The sequence below is a fragment of the Limulus polyphemus genome, unplaced genomic scaffold (genome assembly GCF_000517525.1).
Source record: "Limulus polyphemus unplaced genomic scaffold, Limulus_polyphemus-2.1.2 Scaffold1164, whole genome shotgun sequence".
Classification (NCBI taxonomy): domain Eukaryota; kingdom Metazoa; phylum Arthropoda; class Merostomata; order Xiphosura; family Limulidae; genus Limulus; species Limulus polyphemus.
In genome coordinates, this window is record NW_013666774.1 from 23,392 (window position 1) to 35,451 (window position 12,060).

The following is a 12,060-nucleotide window of genomic DNA, read 5'->3' on the forward strand; positions in this document are numbered from 1 at the left end:
CGACCGTAATCACTATCTTTCTTTTTCTCTGCCTGCTTCGTCTCTGTCTCCACTACTGCTTTGACTCCCCCTCTCTCTCACTGTCCAGCGCACTTATATACGATAATACTGCCTGTTCTAGAAACACCTAAGACTCTCAACACGTGCTACCAGCGTCACTTGACTTCCGCTGTCGTCACATGACCCCTGCTGTCGTAATACGCTAGCGAATCTTCTAGAATACTCGTCACGTGACCCCATTGTCGTAACAATAGTTAAATGAAACACCTAAACATCACAGTAGTGTAGCCTATATAATGTGTAAAGTTTAGTATACTCTAATCTCTTATAGTGATGGCACAGGACAAGACACACATTCGACATGTAATGCTGTTTGAATAGAAGAAGGGAAACAACGCCTCTGTAGCCACAAAGAATATCAAAGAAGTCTATGGAAATATTTTGAACCTTTGTGAGTGTCAGTGATGGTTCAGCAAATTTTGTTCAGGTGACTTTAGTCTTAAAAACTGCAATGGCAGGGGCCGACATGTTGGAATTGATATTGATGCTTTGAAGATGCTTGTTGAGTCTAACCCAAGGCAACACACTCATGAAATGGACAGAATTGTCACCAGTGATGAAAAATGGATTCTCTATGCAAGTATTAAATGCCAAAAACAATGGCTCAGTCCTAGACAAAAACCACTTCCGAACCCAAAACCTGGACTCCATTCTCAGAAAGTGATGCTTTGCATTTGGTGGAACATCAAAGAAGTAATTCATTTTGAACTCCTCAATCCTCAGAAAGTGATGCTTTGCATTTGGTGGGACATCAAAGGAGTAATTATTTTTGAACTCCTCAATCCACAGCGAACCGTCAATACAGAGAGGTATAGTCAGCAACTGGAATGTTCAAATCAAGCCCTTCATCAGAAATGCCCTTCACTCGTCAATCGTAAAGGTGTTCTTCTTCTCCATTACAATGCATGTCCACATATAGCATGTTTGATGTAACACAAAATTATGGAGTTGTGTTGGGAAGTTCTCCCCCTACCATATTCTCCAGATATGGCACCATCAGATTACCATCTATTTTGTTCGCTGCAACACCATTGTAATGGGAAAACATATGCAAATGTGGAAAATGTTAAAGAGAAAATCAACATGTTTTTTCTTCAAAGCCAAGTGATTTCTTTAATCGGGGCATTAACAATCTGATTGTAAGATGGAAAAGCATCATCGATAAGAATGGATACTTTCATTTAATAAATGTTTTGTTTTGATATATAAGTTGTTCAGGTTTTTTCATCTAAAAAGAGCGACATTAATTTATGTATGATCTAATACATTACAACTGTTATAAAAATAAAATTAACAATTACTGTACTCTTATATATAAACCTTTACTAGTTGCACATTCAAGATGTAATTTTTTTAGTCTTGTTTCCATTATTAGTAATGTTTTTACTATGCCTGTAAAATATTTTTTCAATTTCTTAATGTGGTATTGTGTTGAAGAATACATCATTTCTAATGTTTGTGAGAAGTTTTAACTGTGAAGTTTGTTAATGAATTAGAATTGCAACACAATAAAATGTGCTTCACTATGGTATGTAGACATAATACTTTAAGTACAGACCCACCCCTTGGATCACTCATGTTTTATCTTGCATGTAGTTTATCTTTCTAAAGCCAAAATCAAAACTTAAAATGTTTCATACATCCTCTCATCTATACAAATGCACTGTTTTCTTTAGGGCATTTGTAATCTGTGATGTTAGCTTAATTCTTACAGTTAAGACTGTGTCAATTAGTGTGTTTTTCAATCTTTTTGGTAACCTTTCTTATTGTATACCGTAGATGTTTTTGCTATCTGGAGAAGTTCTTTTGGTTTGATATGGTGGCAACTAGATGAATAGTATAGAAGTTCAGTTTAGGTGATGTGTCCTGTTTTTTAAAATCTGAAATAGCTATGCCTAGTGTGCTGTGGTTTGGCATGTGATTTTTTCCTAGACCCTGAGCTAAGTGTAAATTGGTTGAAAACAGCAAATCCTGATCTCTTCACGTTATGCCTTTTTTTGCAGTTTCATCCCCTTGAGTTGTTTGTAGAGATGGGCAACATTCTTTCTCATGATGAAGCTGTGTCCAGTGGGGTGGTGTGTGATTGTATGGTGATTAGGCCTTGAAGCCTGGGTATCTGTAATATAAAAGGTGAATCAACATTTATGTGTAAATAGTACTACCCTCTTGCATCACAATTTTTCCCCGATTCCCACATTTGCCACAGTGTTGATTTATTCAGCTAATAAGACATTTTGGAAACTTTGTTGTTAAGGGGACACATGTGAATTGTCAGTAAGTTAAGTTTTTTTGGAAAGCTTTTGATTTTATGATGCTTGACACCGTAGAAAAAAACGCCATCACATGTAGTGCAGAGAAGCCAAATAATGATAGGAAAATTACCTTCATGCTCATGTATTGTTGTGAGAGATAAGTTATGAAAAATTAATATGGACTAAGGTGTTGCAGAATCTCTCCACTTTTGATATAGATCAGGATGTGGAGAGAAGTGATCTAATATTTCCACTGTTGATATGGATCAAGATTTAAATGAGAGGTGTTATGGAAAGTTTGGAGCATTGATATGGACTGAGTTGTTTAAGGATTTATGGAATGTTTTTATTACTGTTGTGGACCAAAATGTGTTGAAGGAAATAATGATGTTGCCAGTATTGATATGAACTAAAGAGTGAGAGGTTATAGAATGTTTCCAGTATTGATGTGGACCAAGGTCTGGAAGAGGTTATGAAATGTTTTCAGTACTGACACTGATTTATTAGCAGTTGAAACTCAGTTTGCAAAGAATATAAAGCATTGCTGCTGCAAGAACTGAGAACTTAACTCACATGTCTGTTGTTAAAAATACAACTATTTGGACTTCGTGGGATGATGATGTTTTTTTGTTTTTAAGGAGGACAGATATAATAAAATAATAAGTTGCAATTTGAATGTAAGGTTTTCTTAGGGGTCATCAAAAATTACTTTGATAGTTTGTTAAGGTCCAAACAATTTCTACATTTAACAAATTAAACAGTGGTACACTTGTATCATACAAGCAAAGTATTATATTATGTGCATTTTCTTTCTAGATCATGAAGAGCCAGCTTGCAACAAGTAATGGGAAACAGAAGAACTTAAGAAGACATCATTTAACATTAATAGTGTATTGTGCTCTTTTCAGGTCCCCATCACTGGGGTGTATTCAGTTTAATACCTTGTTTTATAGTTATATTAGATGATGTGCTATTATGGAGTGTTTATGTAAATATTTTATTTACTTTGTGTGTAAGGATACAAAAAGAGATTTATGTTCTTGTATGCAATAATGATATTGTTACAAATAAGACTCAAAAACAAATATCTATATATATATATGTGTGTGTGTGTGTTTCTATATTATACTTAGAACCAGATTGTTTATTAATTGGAAATATTTACTCTAGAGAAATATGCAATGAACACTGGGCTTTTATGTTTTTGCTTTTGTTTTGAAGCTGTTTTTATACCTTAATTGGAAATATGTATTCTAGACAAATGTGTAATGAATACTGTGCTTTTATGTTTCTGTTTTTATTTTTAAAGCTATTTTTATATTTAAACTAAATAGGGAAATTATTATATTTAGATATCTTTGTAAGTGTCTGAAGTTTGAAAACTCTCATAATTTATTTTATCAAAGGACATAGTTTATTCTGTTCAGTTAACAATGTTCAGTTAACCATCTAATGCAGCATTTATAATCCAGCTAACATCATCAGTGTTCCAGCATGTACAACAGGATAATATAAAAAAAAATATCATTTCTCCTGAATTCTTTGTAAGGTTTATGCTGTTTGTATGTATTAATTGAATCTTATGAGCAGACTTTTGAGGGGATAAAGATAATTTACATTTTGAAAATGTAGTCTCCAGTGGGAGATGATGCAGAGAATCGTTGTGGGGCATAATATGGGTGGTGGGATCCATGTATATTGGAAACAATCTTTAATTGTTTGTAAAGGCTTATATGTTCTTAAAGGCATCATCTATACTAAATTCAAACTGATACAATACTCTTATTGGATTGTTTGTAGAGAGAGATGTATTGTTTTCTGTTTATTCCTATTCAACCTTGTTAGATAAAACAACACGCACTTACAGAAATAACTATTTAATTTTACTGTTTTCATGAAATGATATATATATATATATATATGTGTGTGTGTGTGAGTTTTAACTAAAAAACAATTATGAAAGACTAACAACTTATCATGTATTGGTTTTATACTAGTAAAGTTCTAACTCATAGTAAGGTAAACAGAGTATAAACCCAAGCAATTGTTTAGATGTTTGAATCCGTAAGTCCCATGGTTTATTATTTTGTTGTGTGCTTACTACTTGAAGTGTTCATTTTACAACTAAAAGTATCAAATATGTTTGTGGTATTAACATTATTACTCACGTTAGAACGTTATAGATAAAGTTCAGTGAAACATCTCAAAAACCAGACATTAAATACTCATCAGTACTAGGAATGGGCTGTTTTCTAAACTTCTCTACCTTCATTTATGTAAACCAGTTGTACCTCACTTTAGTTGCCTTGTCTTTAAACTGAAAACTAGCTAATTTTTCCATTCAAAAAAATATAAATAAAACTTGAAGAGTTTGCAAAGATTGAAATCAATCATGCCAATATGTATATGATTTTTAAATACAAATTTTAGAGTTATAATTGTAGTAGTTTTGTTTTAAAAAAAATAATTAAATATTGATACAATTTGACAAATAGACAGAAAGTTATTTTTTATACCATGTATTTATTTTCATGGTTACAGTTATTGAAAGTCAAATTCACAAAATGTACCAATCATTTGAATTAGATATACTTCCAGCTTCGGGCAGGCTACAGAAGTTTTACCTTGTATATTAATACTGATAATCATATTAGATGTTAAAGTTTTTACTTTACACAGTTATTAACATATCCAGATATAAATCTTTACTCATTTGCATGCATATTATAAGAAAATTAGTTTTCAATTTTTTAAAAGTGTTTTTTTTTCTTCATTTGCATAGATTCAACTCATGTAACTAAAAAATGTTTACCGAAGTTTGTGTCAATAATATTTTGACATCAAGTAGTTCAAAATTTAAAAAACACCACCAGACTGTAACACTGCCAAACACTTCTGTCCAAGATTAATTATTATCTATATTAATTTTTAAATTGATGTTTTAACCTTAGCTATTTTTATACAAAAAACAACTTGTTTTGTAGAATTACTAAATGTTGGACTTGAACTGTATTGAAATGTATTTTTTCACTCATGTCAATAAACCAATAATGTGCATTGCATGTTAGCAGTATGTCTGTTTTGAGGCATATGTTTATTTTTATCATTATACATGTGTTTTAGTGAATCCAGTTATGAGCATTTACTACATGCATCAGAATCCTTTAAATGTAAAATAAGTAATATTGTTTTGTTGATGCTTTAAAGAACATGAATTTTTATTGTCTAAAGTCTACAAGAATATTCTTTCTTTTTAAGTGCTATTAATATGAATGAATTATTGTTTTGTTACTTTTTATAAATAAGTTGTAGTTTGCAAGTCAAAACTTTAAGATTTAAGTGTTACAAAAACATCATTTAGCAGACTAAGCAAGTATTCTGATTTTGTCTCTATTGATTGGTAGGGTTCTTTGAATATGGAAGAGGCTATGAAGAAACAGCAAAATCAAACAATATCTATTGTGATGTTTGTGGAAAACGGTATTCATCCAAACCATCTTTGTGGTCACATAGACATCACCAGCACAAGAGTCACCGACACTTCTCCTGTCAGTATTGTGGAAAAGTTTTCACGAGGAGGACAACATTACAGTACCACATGATGAATCATAACTAATTGATAAACTGATTTTATTATCAATATTAAATAAACGTTTTGATCAGGAAAACAAGAATGTGACACAATAACTTATATTTCATGTTAGTAAAATACCCTTCATCATCAGGTCTATAAAAACGTTTTCATTAACATAACATTACCACAAGACTAGTCATATTTACATGTTAATCGAATTCTCATCATTATCATGTGTTTAGTCATCTTCATGTGTTAGCAGAAATCATTCAATTACCAGTAACATGAAGAGGTTTCCACTATTAGTTTCACATTTTTAAAGGACTTATCACTGCTATGTTAAAAACATTGTCGTTAGAATGCATTCGCATTAGAACAGTGGGACAACTTTTCACACACAAAAAAATAGTATAATAAGATTAATTCAAAAAGATTTATATTTCATAATGTAGAAGAACATTTTAAGAACTAGCACCATTGTTCACATTTATCTCTGTGTTATTACTTTTTACTCAATCCCAGTATCATAATACATTTCTTTATATTGTTGACATGATTATTTCTTTGTTGTCATAATAGAAAGTGTTTATTATTTTATTGTTGTTTTCACCTTTTTTATTATATAATTTTTCAGTACTCTGAGAGCTGCATAGTTAATGCTGTAAGAAAGATGTGTACGATGTTGTATTATTGTTGTCATTTGCTAGGGCCAACACTGTTTCCAAATATGGTTTATTGAAAGTATAGAATTAAATTGGTTGTTAACAGAGAACACTTAACAAAACTTTATCAGTTTCATTTTAGTGACCATCATTATATTGTAATTTTTTTTATTCAACTTGATTGATAATTTCTGGTTTTGTTAAATAGCCAACAAATTCAATATAAAACCACTTGTGAGTTTATGGATGACATTTACTCAGTATAGGAAAGTTAATGTTTTTATACATAATTGAATCTTTAATTTTTATGTTTTGTGACATTTTTAAAAGATTGGTAATTTGGTGAGAAGTTTTAAATAAAGAAAATGTAAAAAGTGGATGTCAGTTACATTTTAATGTACATGGAAAAATTTTCAAGTATACAAATCTTAATCATTCATTATTAGATGAACTTTATGTGTTACTAAGAAATCTTTAGAAGATTCATTTTAAAGTGCATGTTTACATCATCTTGAACAAAGATTTCTAAAAAAAGATACCCATATGTTGATCAACATATGCACTCGTTCATATTTTGAGATGAAATAAATTACACCAGTATGAAGGAGCATTGAAATTAGTCATTTTTAGCATCTTAAAGTGTATAATGAAAACTCACACATCGTTTTATAATTATCTTAATTTTCAGGACAAGAAAATTGGACTGTGCTCAAATTTGCAGATCAGTCATCTGTGTTATCAGATTCAGATCGATTTTGTGCAATTTGTCAACAGCTGTTTGCAAACAAATACAGCTTCAGACGACACCAGCTGATGCACCAACCCTATCGAAAAAAATTTAAGTGTTCTTTCTGCTCTAAACAATTCAGTTGGCCAGGAGACATGAAAGCTCATATTAAAATGTATCATAAAAAATTCATTACCTGTTAAAATGCAGGAACTTTGACCCTTATGAACATGCTTTAAATCTGGTAATATTGAACTTTCACTATTATGTAGTACAAATCATTTTTAATGAAATAAAGTTCACCTTCAACACTTTGTGTTTTGTTTTAATTTTTGACATGCAGTATTTGTAGTTTTTCATGCTCATTATTAAACAAAAGTACAAGAAATGGTAATAAAAATCTGTGAAAAGCATGAAAAAGTTCATTATGCTTGCATGGAACACAAAACAAGAAATAAGTATCCTTATAAATATTTGAATGCAAATGAAAAATATAATTATGGAATTGTGTGTCAATATGTAATGCAACAAAATTAACTTTGTATATACTTAAAAATATTTTAGTGATAAAACTTAGTTTTTGTAAAAAATAAATTGAAATGATATATAACAAGAAATTGTTTGTAATAAAATTATCTTGAAATTGTATGATATTAAAAGCAGTTATAATACCATTCTAACTGATTCAGAAATTGTAAGTTTTCAAAAGGAATTACGACATCAGTTCAAAGATTGTATGGTTTTTTAAAGGCAAAAATATTATTGCCTGGCCTAAAAGTTGTAAAATATAGAAAGGGCTTTTCCTTAATTTTTGTTTTGTGTTTTGTTAAGATATAATTCCAAATAATCCTTAAATACAGTTATGTTTTTAAATAAACTGTTGCATTTGCTCTCATTAACTTGCATATGCACGTTTTGGTTGGGATGTTTGAGGTTATACTGAGTGTTAGAAGAGATGTTATCACAAACTCCAGAAGATAGGACAAAATCTGTTGGCCTTTAAGTTTGTGATTTGATTATGTGTGTATACATTTATATATATATATACATACTTTTTTTCATAATAACAAGCAGAATATTGTAAAGAAAGTTATTTTGAATAATTCTTAGATTTAGAAAATAGCTAAAAAAATTAAAAAGTACTGGACAGTTATGACAATTCACATAACTTAAAACAAAGCATACAGTTCAATGGTAAGACTATACATGATCATGTATAGAATGAATGAATGTAAATAGTAGAACTGAACTGAATAACATGCAATATGGTGACTTAATAATGTTTGATACTGCTTTATTTCTCAATATTTATCACAAACTGAAAAGAAAAGGAATAAAGAAATTAGTAAATGATGTTATTTTAAATTTCTTTTGGTATTGATTTTCTTTTTGAAGATGTGCCTGTGAATATTTAAGTATTATTTTGTTATTCTCCTATGAGAAAAATTAATGATTATTGTGATAACTTGTAAAAGCTTAATTGTTGTTCAAAAAAAATAGCAGTAACAACTGTTATGTTAGAGTTATCAATAATCTTCCACAAATGAAAAACAAAACACATCTAAGTTACAGATTTTGTATCTTGAGCATAAACTAGGCCTTTTTAACCCCCCCCTCCCCTCATGTTTAAATATTCAGTTTTACAAATATCACTTTGAGCCCTATAAGTTTGTAGAACAATAGCAAAAAATCTAAAGTATAGTTTCATTAGTAATGTCTTTGCACTGTCTTACTCCAGAATAGCTGTGGTAAAAATTTATAGGAAAGTTTAAAAGTGGATAATATTGTTCCTAAATATATTTTTTCTGTCCTTTTTAGGACAGAAGTATAAATGCAGCATATGTCATGCCAGATTTGCATTCACATCAGGATTGAGTAGACATAAGAAGTTCATACATGGAAGGACTGGAATAAACATCTGCTCAATATGTGGAAAGGGTTATCAGAGACCTGACACTTTAGTTTCTCACATGAAGACTGTTCACCAGGAGTCAGAAATGTGGAAGAAGTCATTCTCTGTGAAGTTAGCCTAAATAAGACTTGTTTGTTGTGGCACCAACATTTATTCAAATTTCGATACTCAAAGGAAAGTTAGAAAAACCAGATGTTGGTGTATGGTAGATAACATTGTATAGTTTACAAACAACAAGACTTGTTAAGATATTATCAGGTGTGACAACTAGATACATGTTCAATGTCTCCTTTTTCCTCTGTATCTCTCAAAGCTATCAGAAAACTTTTGCTTTCTTACTGTATTCTAATTTTCTCTGCCACAAATTGTGATTTTGCATTAGTGATTTCCTTATACTCATTTTTCATGTAGCCCTGTTTCTTCTGTGTGTATTACATCATACATCTGTTTGCAACACACTGTTTATCATGTATATTCTCGGTGATATTGGACACATTTATTTTCCTTTTTTACTGTTTAACTGATAACTTTACCAAGCAAAAACTCAGTTAATAGTTGATTATTTAAGTATTTCAAGAAGTTTTCTTTTGAGACCTGGTTGAAGACAGACTGGCAGATATGAAGAATTTTCATACAGCTGTGTGTTAATATTCTGTTTTGTAACTATATTTTTATGTAGTCATATATATATATATATGGCACAAAATGCCAGTTAGCCAAAAAATGTGCTTACAATATATTTGTTGGTAATCTTTGCTTTTGTTTTTTAGGCAATGTAATGTAAAAATAATTATGAATGAAGAATTAAGGCTGATATAAATTAGTTGTACACATCAGCTTTCTCTCTCAGACATCAAGTTTGTAATCAGGAATGATGACTGAATGTAAGATTGTTTTTTTTTACTTCATTTCATTTTCTTTCTTTTTTTCTTGTTAAATTTGGTTTTCTTTTTTTCATATTAGATTTGGTTTTTCTTTCTTCATTAACTTTTTCGGGTATGGTACTACCATTTATGATAAAAACTAAAGTAATGAAAAGCAATTGTGAACTTTAATGATATGATTTTTCCTTTTTTTTTGTACAATTATTTTAATTTTTTTTTCAGAGTTTCTGAAAATTCCTGAATAAACAGTGAAGTTATGTAACATTATAAAAATGATAGTATTTTAACCTCAATAGAAAGCAATAAAACTTTACTTGGAAAAACCCTTTGTTTCCATAGTAAGCTAAATGACTTTTTTACCTTAGTCAAACACTCAGTTTAAATGTATTTACAATAATGTACAGAGATTGGAAGCAAAAATGTTTTGAAGTTATTTAAATACAAATCTAATACACTTTGATGAATCACAAAGTAGTCCTGCTGCTTGAATTTTGTTTTTTCATCACCATATCTCATGTTCTTTTAAAACTTTTCTCCTTTCAATCAAGCTTTATGATTTTTTTTTATTCATGGTATTTTTATTTCTCTAAAAAGAAGTATGATAAGTATAAAAACATAAATCACTGCCAGTTTGCCATTCCAAGCATTGCAGTGTGTCTAAAAGCATTGTTTTATTAGAACTTTATATTCTGAAGTATAAGAAGTAGAATTGTGAGATGTCCAAAACCTTTTTTGACCATTTTGTATGTGTATTACTCACTTTATAACTTTGTTTCTTTAATAAGTCATTTTTCTTAGAGCAAGTTTCTAGAATTTCTACTTTTTCTTATTATTGCTGTACATTTGTTTACAGGATTTATGAAAAAAGGACTCATGGCTGATGCTAAGTACCAGATTGTAAGGCAGCCTTACCTGGAAAGATTGTGTACACTTTGTAACCGTGTGTTTTTCAACAAGAACAGTCTGAAACGGCATCAGCTGATGCACCAACCTGTGCGGAAGAAATTTGCTTGTCCTTTTTGTTCTAAGCTTTTTAGTTGGCCCGGATACTTAAAATTGCACCAAAAAAATTGTCATGGAGTTCATTAATAATTCAACTACACATGTCACAAAATCATTGTCACATTAACATTTGGTGTTCCGTTGACATATTGATGTAGTGGTAAAAATAAAAAATAAGTGTATAAACTAACCTCTTTGGTGATTTAGGCCTGGGCCAGGTAGTGACAAAGCAGGCAATAAGAGTGTGCAGAACTTTAATGAAGTGTAAATATTTACCCAGATTTACTCCTCAATTGCATCATTGCATTGACATTTAGTTTCGCTCTGTCAATTTCAGATCAAAGTTTTTTTGTCAGTGATTTTAGTTTTCTTTATATCAAATATTTTTATGACTAAGAAAAACTGTCAGTTAATAAAACATTTTTCTATGATCTACTTTCTTATAAGAATACTGAAAGACACGTCTATACACTATAAGAATGATGAAGAATAACCTTAGCAGGGAAAAAGATTATTAAATAATTGAGTTTAAGATAAAGTACAGTTTCCCATTGTTTTCAGAGTCAAAGTATGATTGCTTCATATTATTTTGTTCTTTGTGGATCAACTACCAAGAAATAAGACACAAGATGTTTATTAATCGGTCACCTATCAAGAAATATTCCTGTTTTTTTTAACAAGACAAAAGATATTAGTGAGTCACTTATCAAGAAAAATACCTGTTTTCTTTAATAAGACACAAGATGTTTATTAATGGGTCACCTACCAAGAAATACACCTGTTTTCTGTAATAAGAAACAAGATGTTTATTAGTGTGTCACCTGCCAAGAAATACACCTGTTTTCTGTAATAAGAAACAAGATGTTTATTAGTTATTAGTGGGTCACCTATCAAGAAATATACCAGTTTTCTTTAATAAGACACAAGATATTTATTAGTGGGTCACCTATCAAGAAATATACCTGTTTTCTTTAATAAGATGCAAGA

General features: G+C 30.2%; 1 long non-coding RNA gene across 4 annotated transcripts in view; it reads left to right on the top strand.

Annotated features, from left to right (window-relative positions):
• LOC111086520 overlaps positions 1 to 11,508 on the top strand; it is a 33,710-nt gene extending 22,202 nt beyond the window's left edge. For 2 of the 4 annotated variants that reach the window (XR_002611254.1, XR_002611252.1), the window contains exons 6-7: positions 3,129 to 7,519; positions 9,094 to 10,140. This is a non-coding gene — a long non-coding RNA (uncharacterized LOC111086520). Of the gene's footprint in view, positions 1 to 3,128; positions 7,520 to 9,093; positions 10,141 to 10,924 lie in introns of those variants that run through there. The other 2 variants (XR_002611253.1, XR_002611255.1) reach the window with 2 other exon arrangements.
• Positions 11,509 to 12,060: the final 552 nt, after the last annotated feature.